The sequence below is a fragment of the Heterocephalus glaber genome, unplaced genomic scaffold (genome assembly GCF_053883595.1).
Source record: "Heterocephalus glaber isolate CG9 unplaced genomic scaffold, H.glaber_assembly_v1.0 deba00001600, whole genome shotgun sequence".
Classification (NCBI taxonomy): Eukaryota; Metazoa; Chordata; class Mammalia; order Rodentia; family Bathyergidae; genus Heterocephalus; species Heterocephalus glaber.
The window spans coordinates 11322407-11345600 of NW_028258372.1; the positions used below are offsets into that span (position 1 = coordinate 11322407).

Sequence of the window (23194 nt, forward strand, 5' to 3'; positions counted from 1 at the left end):
GATGAGCCAATATTGGAGTTGGGGTTTTGAATCCAACAGCCAGAAAAGACTAATGACTCAGTTCAAAGCAGTCAGGCAGGAGGGGTTCCCCTCCCCTTGCAAGAGGGTTCCCCCAAGACTGTTCAGGCTTTCAACTGCTTGGACAAGGCCCACTCACATCAGGAAGCTGAGCTTTATCCAGGTTCCCAATTGGAATGTTAATCTCATTCCAAGCACAGACACACTCAAAAATCTTTGACCAAATATCTGAACTCCATGATCCTACCCAGATGACACATAAAATTAACCAGCAGAGAGAGAATTACACTGCATTCTATCTGGAACAGTATTTGCAAGGATAGAAAGAGAAATGATATTTCTCAGGCAAAAGGCATCCCTAGTGTTTGAGACTGAGTTTTACCATCTGGACTCTTCCCCTGTCTCTGGCCTCATCGAGCCTCCCAGAGGCAATAGCAGTCATTCTCATTTCTTTGTAAAGGGTTGTGCCAGTGAGAGACCAAGGCCGCAGGCAGTAGTGTTGGATGCCAGATGTGTCAGAGCAAGACAAATCTGGAGTACTTAACCTTACAAAATACAGGATTCCAAATATGTGTTTTAGAGGCAGTTGTATTGGAGGCAAACTGCAAAAGACATCTTCTGACATTGAGAGATCTGTTCTGCATTGAGAAAATTAATGAATGTTTACAATTTGCAATATTCTGGTCTGTTTATGCTACAGTTATCCCTTGAAGACCGAGGTGCAGATATGTTAAGGCAATTTACATAGTATTTCACAGCTAATAATTTGGAGGCTTGAGACCTTAATTTGGTTCTTCTGATGCCATAGCTACGTCCCTATTACTATGGCATATTGCCTTCCCAAAGAAGTTCTGGACCTAGTTTAAAAGGATCTCTGACTGTACTACAAAAGCACTTCCAATTAAATCCTGTTGGAGAGATTCTCTACTTCAATGGGTAGTGATAGAAAATGGGGAGGTGAGGCTCCCATTTCCAGTGTTTTACCTTGCAACTTCCTTGTCAAGCCTTTGTCTGTGATGAGGTCCAAGCAATCAGTTACTTAACATCTCTAAGTCAGTCTTCTTTCTTTTCTTGTCTCTTAGCTTCTTTCTTTTCTCTTTCTTTCTTTCTTGTGTGTGTGTGTGTGTGTGTGTGTGTGTGTAATATTTGTTAAAGCACCATTTAGTGCTCCTTAGGACATAGCAGTGATTGCCCCCATAGAAATATGCTCTGTACAGAACTTTACAGAATGAAGGCCACATTCTGAGGCCGGCTGCTAAGCAGAGAGTGCAGTTCAGGGAGGGAAGAGAAGATAAAGGGCCCCTGTGAATCAACTTCAGCTGCCATCAGAGCATATCTTGTGCTGATTACAGACTGTAGGTTCTAGTTTTGGAAGGCTTGGGTACTGTGTGGGAATTTTTCTTGTCTTTTGGGCTACACTCCTGGCTGAGGTGCCAATAGATCAATGTCACTCAAGTCCCTGGCCAGCCAAACTCCTGTGGCGAAGAGTCCCAAACTAAGAATCAAGTTCCTCAGGAAGCAATTCGCATGTGTGTCCAAGCGGTAGACACCCTGGAACCAATCTCTCACGTTGTCCGGAATTTCGGGGGTTTCATTTGCCCAGCGGCAGCTCCCACCGGGACCCTGCTGGAAGCTGTAACCGCACCTCAGAACTCCGCGTGGGCTTCACATGACGCCCCGCAGCAGCGCGCCCTGAAACACACCTCTAACTCCCTTTTCTAATCTGTAGAATAAACTAATGCCTATCACTAATTGGATTGCCGCTAGGTCCAAATGAGAGCACTTATGCTTATTCTAGTGTAGTTACTTTCTCTGCTGTCCCACATGCCCCTCCACTAATGTATACTTCCTCAATCCAGCTACATTAGACAGCCTCCTAGTAGGTTACATAGAGTTGCCATAGTGCCGCATCAAAACTCGCCTTTCTGAGAGCAAGGTTCCCAGGGCTCTCCATTTAGATTAAGATGCTTCCTAAGTGGGGACCAACTCTGTAAACAGCATGCTTTATGAAACTACAGAGTAGGGCAGAATCCTGTCTGCCCCTTAAAACTGTTTTGCCTTTCCTTGCCTCCCCAGCCTAGCCTTGGTGGCTATCAGCTACAGCTTCTCAACAGCTATAAGGTCCTCTGTTTTACGTTTTGGTGGTGATGTTTTAAGGATCTAGTTCACAAGATGGAAATTCCCAATTTTGAAGGTGTCATTGTTTCCTATTATTTCTGATTTTGTTTCAAATCTTCACATAGAAGCATTATTGTTACAAATTTAGATTTTGAATCTGGAAAACCTCAAACAAATGTTGTCTAAAAATGGAACCTTGAGGAACTTCATGGTACACTGTAACAATTTCTAAAATGTGAAAGCACCCTGATGTATTGCAACATAACTGGAAACCACACATTGCTTTGGTCTCAGTCCAACAATGCCTCTCACCATCCAGTACAGTGAGCTGATGGCTAAGTGTTACTCAGCAGGAACAATACATGTCAACAAAGACGGTTAATCATAAGCTGATGCTCCAAATGGAGAGAGATTTCAAAAGCCGGCTTTCCTGTAATAATTAGAGAAACCTCTAATTATTTTTGCCCGCTTCCATAGAAATCTTTGTCTCTCTCTGTTTTTTCCTATGTGATACTTAGGTGAAAATCGGACCTTTGAGCAGGCTATTTTCTAGAAACCTGTAAGAAAGTCTCTATTTACTGGAGGTAGTGGTGCATTATATATGTTTGACCTCAGTGGAGTTGTTGTATCTTGATCTGAGGGTACATCTGGCAAGTCCACAACAGAATAACTTTCTGATATGGGGTGTAAATTGGGGACTGTACTTGAAAAGAGCCCAGGCACGAAAGTGCCAGGCTGGCTAAAATTTCCTACCTTCTTCAAGCTGCAGCTGATGGAAATACATTCTGGGGGGAAAATATATTGTCAGGCAATTTGATTGTTGTGCAGACCCTCGTATGCACTTCCCCAACCCTAGGTGGTGTAGCCCGTCACACAGCTAGTCTGAATAGGACAGCTTGTTGCTCCTAGGCTTCAAACATGTATAGCATTTGCTACACTGAATACCATGGACAATCAAAGCACAAGGGTAAATATTTCTGTATATAAATGTATCTACACATGGAGAAAGTACAGTAAAAATACAGCACAAAAGGTAAAAGGTAGTAGAGCTATATAGGGCACTTACCATGATGGGACTTGATCAGGATGAGTCAGTGAGTGCAGAGCTACTGGGAAGGCCCAGGATGTTATTGCATAGTGCTGTGGATTTTACAAACAGTGGACACGTAGGCTACTCAGCATTTATTAAAAAATTGCTTTCTTCAATAACAAATTAACCTTTACTTTTTTCATTATAAACTTTTTAAATTTTAAAAAAACTTTTCCACTCTTTTGTAATAAAATTTAGCTTAAAACACACTCACATTGTACAGCTGTGCAAAAATACTTTGTTACCTTACATCCTTATTCTACAAGCATTTTCCGTTGTAAACTTTTTGTTAAAACATAAAGGTGCACACATACACACACACACACACACACACACACACATTAACCTGGGCCTACAAAGGTCAGGATCATCAATATCACCATGTGCCATCTCCACATCTGGCCCACAGGAAGGACTTCAGGTACAATAACACCCAAGGAACTGTCATCTCCTCTGATAAGACAGCAAGGCCTTCCTCTGGAATCCCTCCTGAAAGACCTGCCTAAAGCTGTTTAGGGTTAATCTTTTTTTAATAGGTAGAAGGCAGAACTTTGAAATAATGATTCATAGTATATAATAAATTAATACTATATATAATATGATATATAACATGGTATATGCATAAATGTGAAAGTCATTTATTACCATTATCAAATACTATATACTATACTATAATTATATGTGCTGTACTTTTGTGCTAATGGCAGTGCAGTAGGTTTATTTACATCAGCATTAACACAACTTTGTGAGTAATATGTAACACTAAAATATTATGACAGCTATACTATCAGTAGGCACTGGAAATTTTTGAGCTTTATTATAATCTTTTTTTTTTTCTTGATAATTTTTTTCCCCATTAACTTTATTGGTACATTTTAGGTATAAAATACAGTTACATTCATCATTGGGATCTTGTACCATTACATGAGTCTCTTGGTTCTTATTTTTTTTCCCCTTCCCTTGCCCTCCCTTCACCCCCTCCACCTTTCCCTATTTGCAAAGACCTTGTTTCCATTTTTTTCCTCCTCTCATATTTTTTCCTTTCCCTTTTTTCCCTTCCCCTACCCCTCCCAATTCCCCTGCTCTTTTGGACCTTTTCTTCCTGTTACACAATATCAGTTATACATTTTTAAAATTACACTATTAAGATCTGGGAGACATTGCCACAGATGTTACAGAATTTAAAAGGATATAGAAAGCATATTACAAAAATCTTTTTTGAAATAAATTTGACAACTTCTAAGAAGTAACTTAGAAGACAAATTAATGAAACTAACTCTGGAGGAAATATAAAATTTGAATAGCACCTATTAAAGAAAGTATATTCCTAGCTTGAAAACCTACCTATATGAGAACAGCAGGCTCATAAACATTTTAATTGATAAATTATATCAAACAATTAAAGCAGAAAAAAGAAGGAACATTTCTCCCCTCATTTTAGGAACTCAACATTGTGCTAATCCTAAAATTGGATAAAGATAATAGAAGAAAAAAGTATATACAGAGATAGAAATTTGTTTAACAAAACAAACTATTAGAAGTCAGATCTGGCAGGATGTAGAAAGTGGTTTTATTATAGGGATGGCAGTGTTGGTTCAGCATTGGAAGATCCACCCCCAAAAGTCATCATTTTAACAGAGGAGAGGAAAAAGCCATATGATCCTGTCACTAGTTGGAGAAAAAGTATTGGACCAAATTCTACAGCTATTCATGGTAAAAGCTATCAGGAGACTAGAAGTAGAACAGAAACTTCTCAACAAATTAAAGACATGTACTCCATACTTCCAGTGAAAACACCTTGTATGAATGAAGAAGATACAATGCTTTCTCCTTAAGGTGGGGAACAAGGGCAGATATGCTTACTCTTTATCTGTCCATTAAACTTTGAAACCTAGTCCCCACCAAAATAGTCTGGCAATAAAATGACACAACTAGGATAGGGTTGGCACGGCAGAAGCAAAATCTTTATATGTAGATGAAATGATCATCTCCAGAGAAAATACTAAGAAATCTCTAGGAGCCCCTAGAACTTGTATTTGAATTTAACAGGATTAGAAAACACAAGGTATGTATAAAAATTCAGGTCTGTGTATACTTGCTATAAATGAAGAACTGGATATTGAAATTTTAAAGTTATGTAGGAGTACAAAGGACCCAGAAAAGCCAAAAGCAAAAACAAAAACAGTATTGGAAGACATTTAGCATGCAATTTTAAGACTTCTTCTAAAGCTACAGTAATCAAGGCAGTGTTGGTGTAAGGAAAGACATATAGATCATTTGAATAAAACAGAATCTAGAAATAGAACCACACATATATGGTCCACTGAGTTTTGAAAGATTATTTAACATTAGCATTTTATACAATATAAACTCAATTCAAGAGCCGAGGAAGAGATAGTGTCTTCAGCAAATGGCACTAGAACACCTGGTATCCGTATATAAAAAATTAACCTCAACCCTTTTTTTCCATACATGAAAATAACTTGAAGGGATCTATGAACCTAAATAAGAAAGCCTAAAAGTATAAAACTTTAAGAAGAAATTATAAGGGAAAATATTTATGAAATCAGGGTAGGCAAGAACTACCCAGGATACAAAAAACATGATGTATAAAAGAAAAAAATTGATAAATGAGACTCCACCAAAATTTAGAACTTTAAATGACATCATTAAAATGAAAAGTAGTCCTTAAACAGACCATATTTACAATGCATATAACCTATGACCAGAATATATAAAGAATTCATAGAGCTCATTAATAGACAACCCAATTAAAATGTAGACATAAGAAGATGATAAATAGCCAGTATAGCACAAGGAATGGTGTACAACTCTAGAATCAGAAAAATACTAATCAGTACAATAATAAGATTGAATTATACACTCATTAGAAAGATGAAGTCAAAAGTTTTAAAAGCCTTGTCATGACTTTTTCTTTTTGTTGGATTCTCCCCATTTCCGTTTGTCATGCCCAGTGGATTTATTGTGTTGGGTTTCCTGGGGTTGTGATCCTCATTGTCTTTTCCTAGGGTATTGTCTAAAATTTTTTGGAGTGCTGGTTTCGTATTCATGAAGTTCCTGAGGTGCTCTTTATCATGAAAGTATCTTATTTCTCCATCCATTTTGAAAGATAGTTTTGCAGGGAGCATCAATCTGGGTTGGAGGCTGTTTTCCTTTAGGGCTTGAAATACATCACTCCAAGCTCTTCTTGCCTTGAGGGTTTGCATTGAGAAGTCTGTTGTGATTCTGATGGGCTTTCCTTTGTATGTGATTTGTTTCTTTTCTCTCACTGCTTGTAGAATTTTGTTCTTCTGTTAGATTTCTGGAATCCTAACTATTGTATGCCTATGTGTAGATTTTTTTTGATTAAGGCTAGCTGGAGTCCTATATGCCTCACTTATCTGTAGGTCAAGTTCTTTTCCCCTCCTTGGGAAGTTTTCTGCCATCACTTCTGTGAAGAGTTTTTTTTATGTCATCTGCTCTCTGTCCTCTTTCTTCATTGACTCCAATCAGTCTTAGGTTATTCTTCTTTGCATTGTCTAGCAGCTGCTGGATTGATTTCTTGTTTTCCCTTACAATTTTAAAGCAATTTTGCTTTTCCTCCTCACTAATTGCAATCTTATCTTCTATATGTGAAATTCTATCCTCACATTCGTTCATTCTGCTGCGCAGACTTTCGATGGAGTTTTTAATCTCTTGGGAATCTGTTTGTATCTATTTTATGGATTCCATTTGTTTCCTATGTTGGGATTCCATCATATTCCTCAGATCCTCTATTTTTTTATCTGTGTCCTCTCTAGATTTATTAATCATGTCTTGCACCATGAGCACAATCTTTGCTGTTATCTGAGTAATTATTTCTGATTTCATTTTTCCCAAGTCCTCTTTTGTTGCCAGTTCAGAGATTCCAGGTGGTTGAGTATCAGAGTGTTCCATCTCATTTCCCTTTGGGGTTGCTGTAGGTGATCCAGAAGTCTGTTTTTGAGGCTTGTTTATGTGTCTTCTCATTTCCACGGGGTGGGGGGTGGGGTGCTTCTGGCACCCACATGGCTCACCTTCTCTGCCCTAGGAGCTTGGGATGGCAGCGGGGGAGCTTCCTTCTGGGTGCTGGGACCAGCTGAGCTTCACTGCCCTAGGAGCCTGGGATGGAGACAGGGAGCTTTGTTCTGGGTGCTGGGACCGGCCGCTTCATTATAATCTTAAGGGACCAAAGTTCTATACGTGTGTCCTTGACTTAGATATCATTACACAGCACTTGACTCTGTTTGAACTTACCAAGTCCTTCCTTATTTGGGAGCCAGATAGATCTATTCAGGTGATAAGTGTCTTAGATCAGTTTCCCCAGAAGGGAGGCAAGAGGATTTTTAAGGTAATTTATCAAAGGAATGCATTCAGAGGCCAGGAGGAGAGTATGATAAATAAGGATATGGTCTCAGATGGGACTAGGTTCAGCCTGTATCCCACAGGGAATTCTGGAGCATAAGTTATACCATAAGGTTAGTCCCACTTTGAGATAAGAGAAGTGACACTCTTCGCAACCCTGTCAGTAGGTCATGAGTAACTGGCCACCTAGGGGTGGTAGCTTCTCTCCAAGCAAAGCTCTCTGGAGAAGGGGCAGCTGTAGACCATAACAGTGACCCTCAAGGCTGCTGGGGGGGGGTGGCTGGGCCCAGTGAAGGTGATCCAGGTAATATACCCAGCAGCATCCAGGCCGTAAGCATTTTTTTTACTTTTCTCTCCATCTCATGAATTAGCAAAGCAGAACACAGCAGTTTCTTTGCTTTTATTTAAGAATTAATTTTTTTTAAAGATTATTTTGAATAGATGCTTTTCTAAGCTGCCAGCCGGTAACTGCAGTTAGAATCTTTTGGTTTGCTAGTAATTTGTGATGATGTACTTGGAAGAATTCCCAAACTTTAATGAACGCAATTTTCCACAAAACCACAGTAAAAATTAGCTATATGCCAAAAATGTTTTCCTCAATCAGCCTCCACCAAAACAAAGTTCCCTTTAGGAGGGAAAGGAAAAACTATGAGAAAAGAAAGAAAAATGTAAATGATGTGTGTGTAAATAGGGAAAGTGAAGAGGGGGTGAAGGGCGCACAGGTAATGGGTAAAAAATAAGAACCAAGGTACATCATGTACAGGTACAAGCACCCAATGATAAATGTAAATGAATTGTATACCTAAAATGTACCAATAAAAGAACTTAGAAAGAAAAAAACCCTATAAAATCTGACCTTTTCACTTATGATCACTGTGTTAGTCAGCCTTTCCATTACTGGACACAATACTTGATCCCCATAACTTAAAAGAGGAGAGTTTTAATTTGGCTTGTGTTTTAGAGGGATTCAGTCCTTGATTTGTTGGCCCAAAGCAGAAGCATCATGGTAGAAGGACATGGTGGAGCAAAGCTGCTTAGTTCACTACACCTGGGAAAAAGATCAGGGGAACAGTGCCAGTGAGGAAGGGATAAGGGGCCAGACATAGACTCTCAACAGTCCCAGGGGACTAGACATAGCTCCGCCATGACCCACTCAGATAAACTCAGAGGGTGTTCCACCAATGCCTGGGGCAGATCTGAAATCCAGTCAAGTTGACACTCATCCTAAATGCCACAATTACATTGCACTTTCTATGATCAACATAAATCTTCATAAACACTTGGTTCAAAATGGTCAGCAGATAGCCAAGGGTGTCAAATTAGCTTGCAGTGAAATTCTAACTAGCAATGGATAGAATGACCTGCGGCATGGTCAGCTGACCCATAAAAAATGATGGCTACCTTGCTGCAATAGCCTGATGTTCCCCTGAGAGAATACAAAGCACTGATGCTAAATGTTTCAGCTTTTCAAGAGACGATAGAAACTTGGGTTTTCTCTACAAATAACCCAATTTAAGAATACAAGCTCAATGACCTTATCATGGAGGCTCTGCCCTCATAACCTTATCTAACCTAATCACCTCCCATGGATTCCAATTCCTAACATCATCATATTGGGGGTTAGGATTCAACATATGAATTTGGCAGGAACACAAGCATTTATACTATAGCAGTCTGCAAGTTGTGTGCAGCAGAGATGATACATACTGACCAGGAAAGGCCATTTGTGAATGAAAATTCAGGTACATACACAGTTCCTCCTTATTTTAAAGGGACAGCTGATAACCTACAGAACAAGTTTTTGTGAAAAACCAAAGTCATCAGGAACATCTTCCAGTGTAGCTGGTGGAAGAATATTTAAATAATACCAACATATTTTTATGGTGTTGATCACTATTTTTCCATTATTAATTAACATTTTGGAGGGCTATGAAAGAGAGGCAATAAAGGCATAATTTCATAATACATTGGGGGTTGGGAAGTCAGTGCCTCAAGTGGGCAAAGACAGACACTCTGTGTAGCCACTATTTAATGGGTGCACACAGTAATCATAGGGAGTATCGGGTGGCTTAGCGGGTGGCCATAATCCTATGTTGATGAGGATCTTAGATTGATAGGGATCTTATGCCTACGAGGGTCTTATACTGATGAGAAAGGTGAGATGGGCAAAGCATTCTTACAATAGTTGGTGGGAGGAGATAGCAGGCTAATCAGGAACTGTTCTTCCCCCAGGTGCAAATTTACTCTTTCTTTATTGTTACTGGGTTCTTAAAGAACCAGATGTCTTCAGCTGATGTAATCTTGCCTTAGAGCATCATAGCATCACTGGAACACTGAAGCCTCAACTTGTGACTGAAAGCAAAATGAGTAATGTTTCCACATGGCATAGCCAGCTCCTGGGCAAGGTGACATTGGGCCTTAGACAGTCCTGATCATAATTCAATTATGAAATGATTTTTCCCCCAAATTAGATAGAATGGCTCTCAACAATCAAAGTGTATGGTGAATGTTTATATTTTTTAGAAGTGTTACAGTAAAAGACACATGGCCATTAATCCCCCTTGCTTTGAAGTACTTGTCCTATCATTCTTGCTATTTTCTGAAATGGTTCCAGAAGTCTTTTTTTGTGAGTATCTTAAGGAGGTGTGATAAAAAATACAGAGAATATTACTGTCAAGTACAATCCAATGGACAGGCAGCCTCACAAAAACATTACAGTGTGTTCTCAATGACTTTATTGAGTGGATCTGGCACCATGCAACTTCTGGCTGCTCCCCACTATCAAAAGGACCACGAGAGGTAAACATTTTGAATCAATTCAGGACATTGACACAGCCACAAAAGCGCATCTAAAGATGCTTACAAAAGAAGACTTCCAGAACTGCTTCAGAAAGTGGCAAGAATGACTGGATAAATATGTTCAAAGCAAGGGGAAATATTTTCAGGGAAGCAGTATGTCTTTCACAGTAATAATATTTTTCAATTTAAAGATGTACCATATTTGTTGATCATACTCCATATTTGGGAAATTCATTTGTCTAGGAAAAATACAACCTACTTTCCTTTATTGAAACTAGTCTGTCTTCCCACTCACCAATGAAAATGATGTCCTAAACCAATGTGCCTAAGTTAGGAATTAGGAGACTAACTTTCAGATTTCCAATTGTAGTTTTTCTGAAACTGAGATAAATTGCCCAAACTGTTGTTTACAATTAATGTTATTAGTATGACCACAGAGCTGAGAAACTATGGCTTGAATATTGTGAAAATTCTTTCTATTTGGAAAAGCCTATGTGTATGACCACCTATTATTATAATGAATAAAATGAAACCATTCCTAATTAAAGTATAGGCTGACACAAAGTGCAATACAGATCTGAAACACTACATTTTCTGGTTCCTAAACAAAGAACCCAGGTACAAAATTAAAATGCAATAATTTAAAATTTCACACACACACATGAATTTTTAAAAAGAATTTTCAGGATCACGAAACACACATTGTGGGGTTAGTGAAAATTCAGATTAGGCAAAGGATATGGCTCATTCTAACATATTTTCTTTATCTGTGTGGTCAGCCTGGGCATCCAAATCGCAGTGACTGGTATAGTGTGTGTGTCTATTGTGGTAGCAACAAGGTTCTTTGATTGCTCATTTATACTCATGAACTTCCTTAGCTTTTTTCTAGAAAAAGATAGAGGATAGATGAATGGGTAAATGGGTGAATGGAGAGACAGGTAAAGAGCAGGAATGAATGTCAACCCACACTTAGCTGTGGAGAATGTACCAACTGTTTATATTTTTGTATCTCTAATTAGTGTTTTTGAGCTCACAATTCCACTCGACAAAGGTAAACTTAAGCTCAGTCCATTTAAGCTTTCTTCTCCTTTCTATAGATCTCTGATTTAGTTCTGAAGAGCTCACATACATTAGAAATGTCCCTCTAAATTAAAAGATTAATCTCTTCTATTGCATATTGATTGTTGATTGATTGATCGAGTTGTTGATTTACCACTTTATTCCACAAAGGACTGGAGGCAGCTGAGGATAAGTTAGATACTGCACTCACCAAGATCAAGAATAATTCTCCTGGGTCCATTTGCCTTGATTTAAAAATCTTGGAAAGAGCACACGACTCACAAAGGCTAAAGATGTTAAACTGTTCTCAACAGAAACTTTCATTTCTGAACATCAAGAGTGTTTCAAAGGATAAGAACACTCAGAACCTTTTGAAGATAAGCAGTTTTGTTGCCACTCCCTTAGTCTTGGGCTCTTCCCTGCTCTCTGCTTTTTGTTTCTGGCATCTCTTCACCCCTCACCCCCCATTGCCAGCTCATGCTCTGGACCATGTAGTCATCTCTGTTCCTCCTTTGGAGGGCTAGCCCTCCCATATGAGTTCATTTGGTGAAATCACTGCAGGAGACAAATGTTTCTCTAGAAAGCAATTTAGCTTCCTGTTTTGACCCCTCACAGACAGTACTATTAAGTGAAAATGAAAAGTAACAGAGCAGGTTTCAATTCACATTTATGATGACATAGTCATCTCCATGCCTAACATCCTTGTGAACTTTTAAGAGAAAGGGCCTTGGAGGAAGGGATGTAGGCTTTGGTACCAAGTAGTTTTACTTTAATTCCAGGAATAGTGATTTACAAGCTGTGTGTCCTTAGACAAGTTATGTAATGTGTCTGAGCCTCAGTTTTCTCATCTGTTAAAACCAGGAGTAATAGTCACTTTGTGCTTTCTGCTTCTTTTTATCTGACATTTTCCTCCACCCACCAAGCCTTTCCTTTCACCTTCTTTCACACTTGATCTGAATCCTTGATATCCTTGAAGACCAAGTTTCAGTCACTATTTCCTTAGTTGCTCCAACCCACTGTATTTGCTGCCCCTTTGAACTCTTTATAGTAATTAGATATTCTCTGTATTACTTAATTAGCACATACCACTCACTACCATTTTAAAAACCTTATTTTCAGGGAAAAAGAAAAGAAAGCCAGAGAGGTAGCTTTACAACAACCTGTTATCTTATCAAATTTCTTGTTCAGGCCTCTTTTGAATGCATTCTTCATCCTCTAGCAGTAGGGATTTATAAACTTAGATAGCTCCAGTTTCGGAGGGGTACAGTGAGCACTGCTATTCCACCAGGGATATGAGCCTTTTGATCTTTCTTAGCCCTTTCCTCATCTCCCACTAGACCAGCAGAATCATGGGCTTTCCCCCTAACTGAACTCAACATTGTCATTGCTGACAAATGATGCATCATTAGATGAATACATCACCAGCAGTTTGGACCATTTCACACAATAAGCCCCGAGCTGGAACCTGTCTTTTCATCTCTTTTTCCCTCACAACAGTAATCTCTACAACACTCCTAACCCTGCAGCCAGTATTATATTCTTGCTTCCAGCACATCGAGCAGGTCCTGCAGGGATTCTAGAAGGTTCTCCAGTAACAGCTTCATTTCAGTTCCAGATTCAAGATATCTTCCATTCTGTTGCAGATCCAAAACCACAAAATAAAAATTAGAAGGTTGAAAATAAAAATGCCACAATGATCAATACAGATACGAACATAATATCATTTTAAAGCAACTTGGGGTTGAGAAGGCAAGAAATCTTTTCATTCAATGAAAGCACATACACGACTTTAACTGAATATTTTGCCCTTACCCTGTCCACTTCCCTTTTTGTTTTGTTTTGTGTTTTTGAGACAGATTCTCACTTTGTATTCTGGAGTGATCTTGAACTCACTATGTATCCCAGGCTAGGCTCAAACTCATGGCAATCCTTCTGCCTCAGCCTCCCAAGTGCTTAGATTACAGGTATGCACCACCATGCCTGAACCATTTACATTTTAAAGTAATAAGCTTGGCAGTGCCTTAAGGGATTTGTTGTCTTGAATTGGAGAGAGTTGATAGGCCTAGAGGAAGATGCTCTTAGCATGGATAGTGGGTCTACTTTCTTCTGATTGTAGGTTGAGTCATTGCTGCCTAATGTGGCTCAGTATGGTCCATATGGGAATGCATAAAGCATCAGTAGGGAATCATATAGTTCTGGATAATGATGATCCTGGTGTGAAGCAGGAGCAATGTCAGAGGTAGTAAAGTAGTTTCTTTTATTGCAACATTCTGGAAGCAAGGAGATAACAAAAGACTTGGAGGGAATGAACCACAAGGCCTGCATGCTGGTACAGTTAGGCTTAGGTTTCATTTTCTAAAGTTTGGATGTCATTTTCCTAACTTAACAAGAGACTCCCAACAGTTAATTGTTGAGAGCAAGCAGGGCCCTGTGGGAGGGTGAGAGCATTTCTCAGAGTAACACTGGCCCATGAGGGGAGGGAGTGTGGGAAGGATTCTGGCAAAGGGAAGTCCACAAACTGGATAGGCAGCCAGCGAAGGGCCAAGTCAAAGAGGGAGTCAGAAAGAGTGCATGAAGGATGAGTCAGTGAGCAAGGCCAGGACACCTGGAGGCTCAGTAAACAAAACCCTCATTACATTGGTGGAATTTTCTTGCCCAGCAACAAGATAATCATACCCCTCTAAAGGCCTGCTATATACCCGGAGGTCCTACAGGCCAAGCTCTACATCAAACTGTTCTGATTGCAACCCTATAGGTTGATCTCATCCTGGCTGAAATGTAGTCATTTTGTGTATGTAAAAAACCCTAGATGAAAGAGTCCCTCTGGCAATCCCTTTTGAGCCCCCTTTCCAGGTTCATTTGCCTGGGAGCTTTTTGCTCCACATTACAATAAATACTGCTTTCTGCTTTTGCTCTACAATAAATACTTTTGCTCGGTCCTCTTCTGACTCTCTGCCTTGTAATTCTTTCTGGCTTGAGAGAAGAACCCACCAGCCAGAAGAGAGTCCATGAGATCCCCTTTTAACCCTTTGGCAAGCCCAGGAAGGATTAAAGGAGGCTATTGAAATGGGTCTAGAGGGAAGAAAGAAGAAACTTTGGATCAGGAGTTGAGACACCCCCAAGAGAGCAGGCCTGGGTGCTAACCTTGGAGCATCAGCTCTCTATCCTTGGGGATCTTCTGGGGCCCTGGGGGTGGACCTCCCTCTGAAATGGGGTGATGTTGGAATCAGTAAAATTAACCATACAATTATTCAGGTTGTTTATTGCCACAAAGAACATGGTATTCTACAAATCAGTAATTCTCATAGGCCCATAAAGGGGAATTTCATATTCTACATCAAGGAAGTACACTTTTTAACAGTTCACAGTGCTGTGAAAATGTAAATATGGGGCGGGGGATTTAGCCCAGTGGTTCTGTCATCTGTCTCGCAAGCGCAAGGACCCGAGTTCAATCCCCCCCCAAAATGTAAATATGTTCTAGGGTACTCTCTCGCTCTCACTCCAACCCTCATTCTACCCCCTCAATGACCTGCCTCCCCTCTCACCTTCATTTATTTATTTTTCTTAGTCTTCTTATCCAGAAATGGAAGTAGAGGAAAGGAATTGTCTTTATTTTTTCTGAAAAATAGGAAGGTAAAAAGAGAGAAGCAGAATAAATTCTCATGTGACATGCCCACCAGCTTTCCACTGAAGGCTTATTTCTTTCCAATTGAAAATTAGTGTCTCCCTTATCCCTTTACTTTTTAATGAGCTACTGGAGGAGAATTGTGTCTGCATATTTCTAAGTACCAGACAAAATGTAAAGTACAAGTGTTACCTGGTTGACTTAGTTAATGAAAATCAACTTGGTTAATGAAAACATAAAGATGCTAGGACAGAATGTGTCCAGTTATCTAAATTCTGAGGACTATATATCCATTTTAAGATGAAAGAGATGTCTTATTCAATGAAGAAATGCGGAGTTACTTGTCCACCTGGGAAGCTCCACAAAAGGCACTCATTTCAATAAGGAGACTTAGAGAAATAGACTGTCATCTAAAACAACTAATAAGGATTGGCTCTTATCTTAAAAATAGAAAATTAACCATTAAAATTGAGTTTAATTATGAAGGGCCAATATGCCTACATTACAGAACCTCCATAAAATTCCTAAATGGTGGGGTCCAGGTTGGTGAACACCTCAAGGCACTGGACATTGGTACTTCTAGAGAGGCCATAAAACTCTACACATCCCCCTCCAACTCCATTCCTTTCTTTAGGCATCTTTTCCACTTGACAATTTCTGAGTTGTAGGATTTACACTGAACCAATAAATATAAGTAAAACAATAAACCAATAAATATAAGCAAATGTTTTCCTGAGTTGTGTGAGCCATTATATAGCAAATTACCAAACCGGAGGAAGGGGTAATGGGAATTTCTGGTTTATAGTTCATCAGAACCACGGGTCAGAAGTATAGGTGACAGGGATGACCTAGAACTTTAAATTAGCATCTGCTTTGGGGAAAGACTTTAGGGATTGAGCCCTTAACCTGTGGGATCTGCACTAATTCTGCATAATTGTCTGAATTATATTAAATTATAGGATAGCTAGTTGGTGTCCACAGAGAATTGGAGAAATGCTTAATATACAACAAAATGTCTCATGCATCTGGTGTCAGAAGTGAAGTGTATGTAAATAGAAAAATATGATTTTTATTTTAATAGCTCACCTAGTAGCAAGTTGGAGCAGGCTGTTGGATAGGAGCTCAGCTGGGACTGGAGGCTGGGGATCTTTGATCCTTTCCTCCTAGACTGATCTGTGGGTTACATAGTGATCAATTTCTAAAAGTCAGAATCTCAAGAGATAAAAATTAGAAGTATCCAGTTTCTTAAGACCTAGGTACAGAGCCAGCCACAGCATCGCATCTCCTGAGTTTTAGTGCTTAAGCAGGCTCAAGAAGCCAGATTCAAAGAAAGAACATAGACCTTCCTTCTCAATGATAGAAATATCAAAGTATTTGAGGACCATACTTAAAAACTGCCACAACATGAGATGCTATAGAGTTGGTGGAGTAGGGAATGATTTTTAAAGGAAAATAATGATCTAGAAGTAGCAATGGGAGAAATGAGGACACATAAGCCACCTCTACGCCCAGTGATATGAAAGCCACAAGTGATAGGATAGTTACCACTTTAGTGGGCTACATGGCAAGTAATGCTCTCATGGTGAGCCAGATTCTTCAAAGAGCAAGAGATCAAAGAAGTAACAAGAAAATAGTTTAAATATTGAAGAAATTTTGCTGATCATGACACAAAAAATCCATAAGGCACAGAGTTAAGAATTGTTTAAAGAATTGGTAAAGGGCAGGAGAAAAAGACTATATAATATATGGGACCTAGTGAGGATTAATGTGTAAGAAATGTACAGAGAGCTAGGAATCAGTTACTCCTAAATAGAAGTAAACAACGTAATGAGATTAGACTTCAGGGTTTCAAGGAAAATTGCGGTGGAAAGATACATGATATGTGACTGTCACACTTAAGCATTATCCATTAGATGTGCAATATTTACACAGACTAAAGATTAGCATTCACACTATGTAAAAGGATTCTCATAAATCAGTCCAAAACAAGAAAAAAAACCTCAAAAGGAAAATTGGTGAAAGCTGGAAGAAGCAAAGTCAATTCAGAGGAGATTGCCTCACTGACTAATAAACATATGATGCTCATTCTTAACAGAAATCGGGAAAATACAATTAAAACTTTAGCAAGATACCATCTTCTATCAGATTGGAAAAAAATAAAGAAAAAAGAAAGAAAGAAGAAAGAGAGGAGAGGCAAGGAGAGGAGAGGAGAGGGAAGGAGGGAGGAGAAAAAAAGAAAATAGCAACAGCTTAAAAACCTGACAATAGCAAGTGTTGGCAAGGCTGAAGTGAATAATAATTTTCATATATTGCTGGTGAATTGTAAATTGAAAGAACTAATTTACCAATGTGCTTAATGACTGTAATTTCAATTCTAGGTGGTTATCCTAGAGAAACTCTTGCACATAGGCAAAATCATATTGTCTTAGTCTGTTTTTGTGTGTGGCTATACTAGAATAACAGACTGGGTAATGTACAGTAATGAAAATAATTTGACTGCCTCTTCTGGAGACTGAGAAGTCCAAGATTTTGAGCCATCATCTCACGACAGCAGAAGGCAGAAGATGAAAGGACAAGACAGTATACATGAGAGCAAGCAATTGGACTATCAGCCTCCAGCCCTTTTATAACCTGCACTAAGAGCACCAATCTACTCACGAAATAGGAGCCCCCATGACCTAACACCTTCCATGGGGCTCCACCTCCTTACCCTGTTGCACTGGGGAGTAAGTTTCAATCACAGGCTTTTGGGGGACACATTCAAACCATATGTATAAATATATAAGGTTGTTCCTTGACAACATTTTTTACGACAGTGAAAAATTATAAACCATCCACAGGAGCATGAATAAGAGAATCAATAAATAAGACATAGACTAGCTGTATTATCTAATATTGTACAACAATTTAGATGAATGAATGAGATCTATACATATTAAGATGGGTAATTCTCAAAAAAAGTTATAAAACAAGTTATGCAAGATGCAGTCATCATAATACTGTTGATATTACTTTAAAATAATATAAAACATCACTGCATATATTTTGATAGGTTCTGGCTCTCCTATTTATCAAGTGATCTTGACCAAATAACTGAATTTGTTTGAGCTTCAGTTTTCCCACCACTAAAATGAGAATGACTTGGTGTTCAGGTCTGAGTGAATACAAAGTGTTTAGAATAGTGCATAAACACTATATATGTTAGTTGTTATTACTACTGCCATTATTATCGTGGATATGGAGAAAAATTGCTCAGAAATTATAAAACTGTGTCAACCTACTTCATGGTTGTGATTACCACTGGTGGGGGATGTACTGATTTCACCTTTATCTATAATTCATTCTCTCTCTCTCTCTCTCTCTCTCTCTCTCTCTCCCTCTTTCTTCTCTGACTCTGTCTCTGTCTGTCTCTCTGTCTCTCTCTCACTTGCTGTGTTTCTCGCTCTCCTTTTCTCTCTCTCTTGTTCCCTCCCCCGAGAATCAAACCCAGAGGTGCTTTACCACTGAGCTACATCCCCAAGGTTTTTTTTTTTTACTTTGAGACAGTGTCTTGCTACATTGCCCAGGCTGGGCTCAAACTTGCAACCCTCATGCTTCAACCTCCCCAATGCTACAATGACTGGCATGTGTGCACCACCACACCCAGGTTATAATATTATTTTAAAAATTAAATCTACTGTGGTCAACTTCAACAGAGCATACATGGTTGTCATGGATATGGGTACTCCTAACCGTCTACCCTAACACTTGCAAAAGTCAGAGCTAACTCCAGGACTTGTCCTGTTTTCCCAAGAAGAATTTGAGATGAGGATGTTGCCCTTATTACTTTCTAGGAGTTAGGGGAGTGATTATATCATCTTTGACTCATTTACTAAGTCACCAGAGACCATTTTGAAGGACAGTCTTCCAACTTAAAGTAAGTACAAGAGTATGAAATATATCTAAACCAAGGCAACATGAAATTTATCACATTAATCATAGGGGCCATAGGGACAAAGATCTCCCTGTTGTTAAAGGAACATCCTCTAAACTCTTTTTCTGAACCTCATCTCCGGCAACAGATGCTGAACTCGTGGTCATCCAGGTAGCACTGTTCTAATGAGGACATTGTGAAATGACAAATTGACAGAGATGTGCTACCTCAAGCCAGAAACATCTCTCAGGAAGTCTGTGATATTCCTGCTCAGATGAGAATGCTTTTGGTTAAGAGTATTGAAGCTCCTCCTAGTTGAGATTGAAACTTCGCTTTTAGAAAGCCCATCAGAGAAAAGACGCATCCTCATGATTTGATGGGCAGATCTGTCCACTCCTGAAGACCTGCACTCACCCCTCAGTTTCTGAGCCACTCTCTCGGGCCTCTGTTCCAGGGTGCATGGGACCTGCCCCGTTTCTTAGAGAAGAGGCTTAGGATGGAAGAGACATAGTCTTGCTTCTCAAGTGGATCAGCCTTGTGACCATCTCCCAGCCCTTTCGAAAGGGCTCACAGATATCTTATTGTCATAATTCTAGGGTAGGTTGACCCAAGGCCCAGAAACAGAAAAAGTCATGGTACAAATTCTAGAAATTCCTACATAGTTTTCACTCCCACGCAAGCTTCATTCTCCTCCAGATGGCATGAATCATTTCCGTTGCTTCCCACCTGAGAGTGAAAGAGGCCATACCCATGCAGCTGTTACCCAGCTGTTACATGGATGTTGCTTCATTACAATGAAAATAAATCATTAGATTCACCACAAGGGCAGGTGTGTACTCTATTCCCAGTGTTGGTTTTCTCCTTTCATGGGTGTCACCCTACCTCTCCTAGTTCTCATCATCCTCCAAAGAAGACCATAAAGCTAACTTTTCATGAAAAAAAGCTAACTTTTTAAAATAACTTAAATAAGTCCTCATAATAATGAAGTAGGTATTATTACTATTTTCATTTTACAGATGAGGGTTTATGTTTTAGAGAGAAAAAGTTCTTGAGTGACACAGAATGTGGCAGAGTTCAATATTTGAAGTTGTCTGTTGATCTATTAATGCCAGAATTTGCACTTTTAATGAATATATGGCACTATTTGGACCCTTCTCTCCTATGGAGATTTTCCTAATTATGAAGATCAGTAGAAAGTACTAAATGGGGAACAGAGAAAAAAACCTATAAGCACATAATTAAGCATGCTTCTTATAATATCTTGTGGGGAATCTACATAAAAAATGTTATTATCAGAAGTTTGTCTTGCTAGGAAGAGGTGAATAAAAGAGATGTGAATAAAATCAAGGGAAAAATAAAACTAGGGTCTACATTGCTTCCCATGGGGTTCCTAAGATATTTTTGTAAGCATTGTTTCTGAAAAATCCCCAAAATGAATCTCCACTTGGTTTCCACTAACCTGCTGTGATAATTGTCAGGATGGGACTTCCAAGCTCCGACCTTGAGGATTCCTGAAAATTATCAAACTTCCTGTCTTTCTCCTATATTCAAGAAACTAGCCTGAATTTATATGTGAGGAACATTTGTAAATCCATTTTAGGCCACAAATAAGCCTTCTGTGTCCATTTTATGTTGTCTTAGACGATACACAGAATAGTGCTTATTTCTAAATGTTCCTGTAAGAAAGCAAAACAGAGAAGGAAAAAATACGATAAAAAATTAAAATACAAGGAGGAAGTCAGAGGGTCTACATTTGTATCTTGAGTACTGAGTTTCATGAAGCAAATTTAAAACTCTAGGATATTATAAATGCACTCTGCTTTTAGTGTACAGCTGTTGATAGCCATTTCTAGGTCAACAGGCCATTCATTAAGCAGGGTGCTGGAATAATATTAGAAGAAAAAGGAAAGGGAGAGTTTAAGGACATAGCTTGGTGATTTGTCTAGCTATCTACTATTTCAAACCTGAGTGGAAAGTGATTATCTTGATGGCCCAGTGGAAACAGGAACAAGCAGTAGCACCAGCAAGTGCTGCTAGATGTCAGACAGTGATACACTGGGGGAAGCAGTCCAGCTGGCACTACTCACCTTCATTTCAAACACAGGTCTACCTCATTGAGTCTAGGAGTTAATAGGTCTGGCAGCAGAACTGAAGCAAACACTACATACCTTGAAAGACCTTTGCATTTCTCAGAGTCAGTCCATGATTTTCTGCCAGGGGAAACCACAGTGTAAGCACCAGATTATCTTCTAAGGCATTAGAATAAGCAGACAGAAGAGCATACTTGCCGTTATGAATAGTCAGCTGAATGGAATTTGAGGAATAACATAGATGTTAAATATGAAGGATTCCCTAGGAAAATTGCCTTGGCCCTTACAATGAAATAAATTGCTTAAATAAATTTTGGAATGCCTGGTGCCAGCTCAGCTAAGAGAGTATGTGCCTAGGCATCAAGAGGAAATCAGTTTAAGTGGAATTGAAATTAGTTCAGGCTTCTCTAAATGAAGTGGAAAATGGTAAAAAGATTTAATGAAGTTTAAGAGCTGGGTGAGGAGTTAATTTCCTCGGGTGAGGACATTTCTGTTTCTCTCCTGAGATACATCTTGGGGAATCTGAAAAACACAATAATAATGAACCACTGTGGCAGACAACACATAACTCTGATCTCCTGCTCTGACTATTGCTTCCCTCCATGTCCTCCATGCAACTCCGCCAGAACCCTTTCTCACACACTTGCCTCTCACTCTATTCTCCAGCTTTCCCCACTAGTACCCACATCCAAGCTCTCCCTTATGGGTCCATTACCTTTTGGATTTTTGGAATGTGTCTTTTCATGGACTGACAAAGAACATTTTGTTACCAAGGAAATACCTTCTAAACAATTCTTTGTCGAAGTACCTTTTTTCTTCTTTTTTTATTTTTGGTGTTTTGTTTTTGACACAGGGTCTCACTATGTAGTTCAGCTGGGTTTAAATTCACTGTGTAGTCCTGGCTGGTCTCAAACTCCCAGAGATCCTTCTGTCTTAGCCTCCCAAGTGCTAGGATTACATGTGTGTACCATCATATTGGCTATTTATTTATTTATTTATTTATGTATTGGTACAGAGGATTGAACTCAGGACCTTGCCCTTATGAGGCAGGTTTAGTGCCACTGAGCTAAATCCCTGGCCCATGGCTGTTTTTTGGATTTTTTTTTTTTTTTTTTTGTACCAGGGATGGAACTCAGGACCTTACGCTTGTGAGGCAGGCAGCAGCAGCACCACTGAGCTAAATCCCTGGCCCTGGCTGTTTTTAATTCAATTAAAATATTCCACAAATATGAAACCACATGTCAGTAAACCCATTTTTTTCCTAACAAGATTTCCTTTCTTCTTCTGCATTAAGGATATAGATCATGAGAGCTAGTGTTCGCAATCATTTCAATCACTTTATTGCAGCAGTGATGACAGATGTGCCTTGCCAAATAACCAGAGAGCTTGTGAGCACCAACATAGCCAACTGCTGACTTTAAGTTTTTATAATTCTCCAGCTTTAGAGAAATTGTGGTTAAAAGAATAAATTGAAGAGAATTATATAATTTCCTTCTAGATGGGTGAATCCCAGCATTCACTGGAATAGAGCCAGAAAGAACCTATTCTGAGCATCTTCTGTCACCTTTCCCAAATGGATAAACAGGAGAACTTTTGGCACATCATCCACTAACTCTTTGACCTACTAACTCACTAAAGCTAATTTTCTAGAGATACAGTCTCATGAATATGAATCCCTGTACCTTGATTTTACACTCGTATAAATGATTACAAGGATTGTACATGTAGGAATGATTAAGTTGGTAAATTGTACATTATATATACATATATATCGCCACATTAAAAATATCAAAAATATAATGATTGTGAACATACACAGATCGATTAGGCTATAACCAATATGAATTAATGGCATGAATGTCTGGAAAATTATGATATTTTACTCCCAGAAGGAAAGCACTCTTAATTTCTCCAAAATAAATTACAACTTTTGTTTTCCTTTGCCGTCTTACCTTACATCTTATTTCTCAAAACTTTTCTTTAAATATGTAAGACTTAGGAAAAATTTAAAAGCAAGTGTTTTCTTAATCAAGTCTTCCTTTCATCAGGATTGACGACAACCTCTGTGAGTATGTGGAAGTATGTGAATTATTATTATT

At 39.0% G+C, this 23194-nt stretch overlaps 1 pseudogene; it reads right to left on the reverse strand.

The window, feature by feature from the left end:
- Nucleotides 1–1431: 1431 nt before the first annotated feature.
- LOC101699949 (mitochondrial import receptor subunit TOM6 homolog pseudogene) overlaps nt 1432–23194 on the reverse strand; it is a 38704-nt pseudogene continuing 16941 nt past the window's right edge.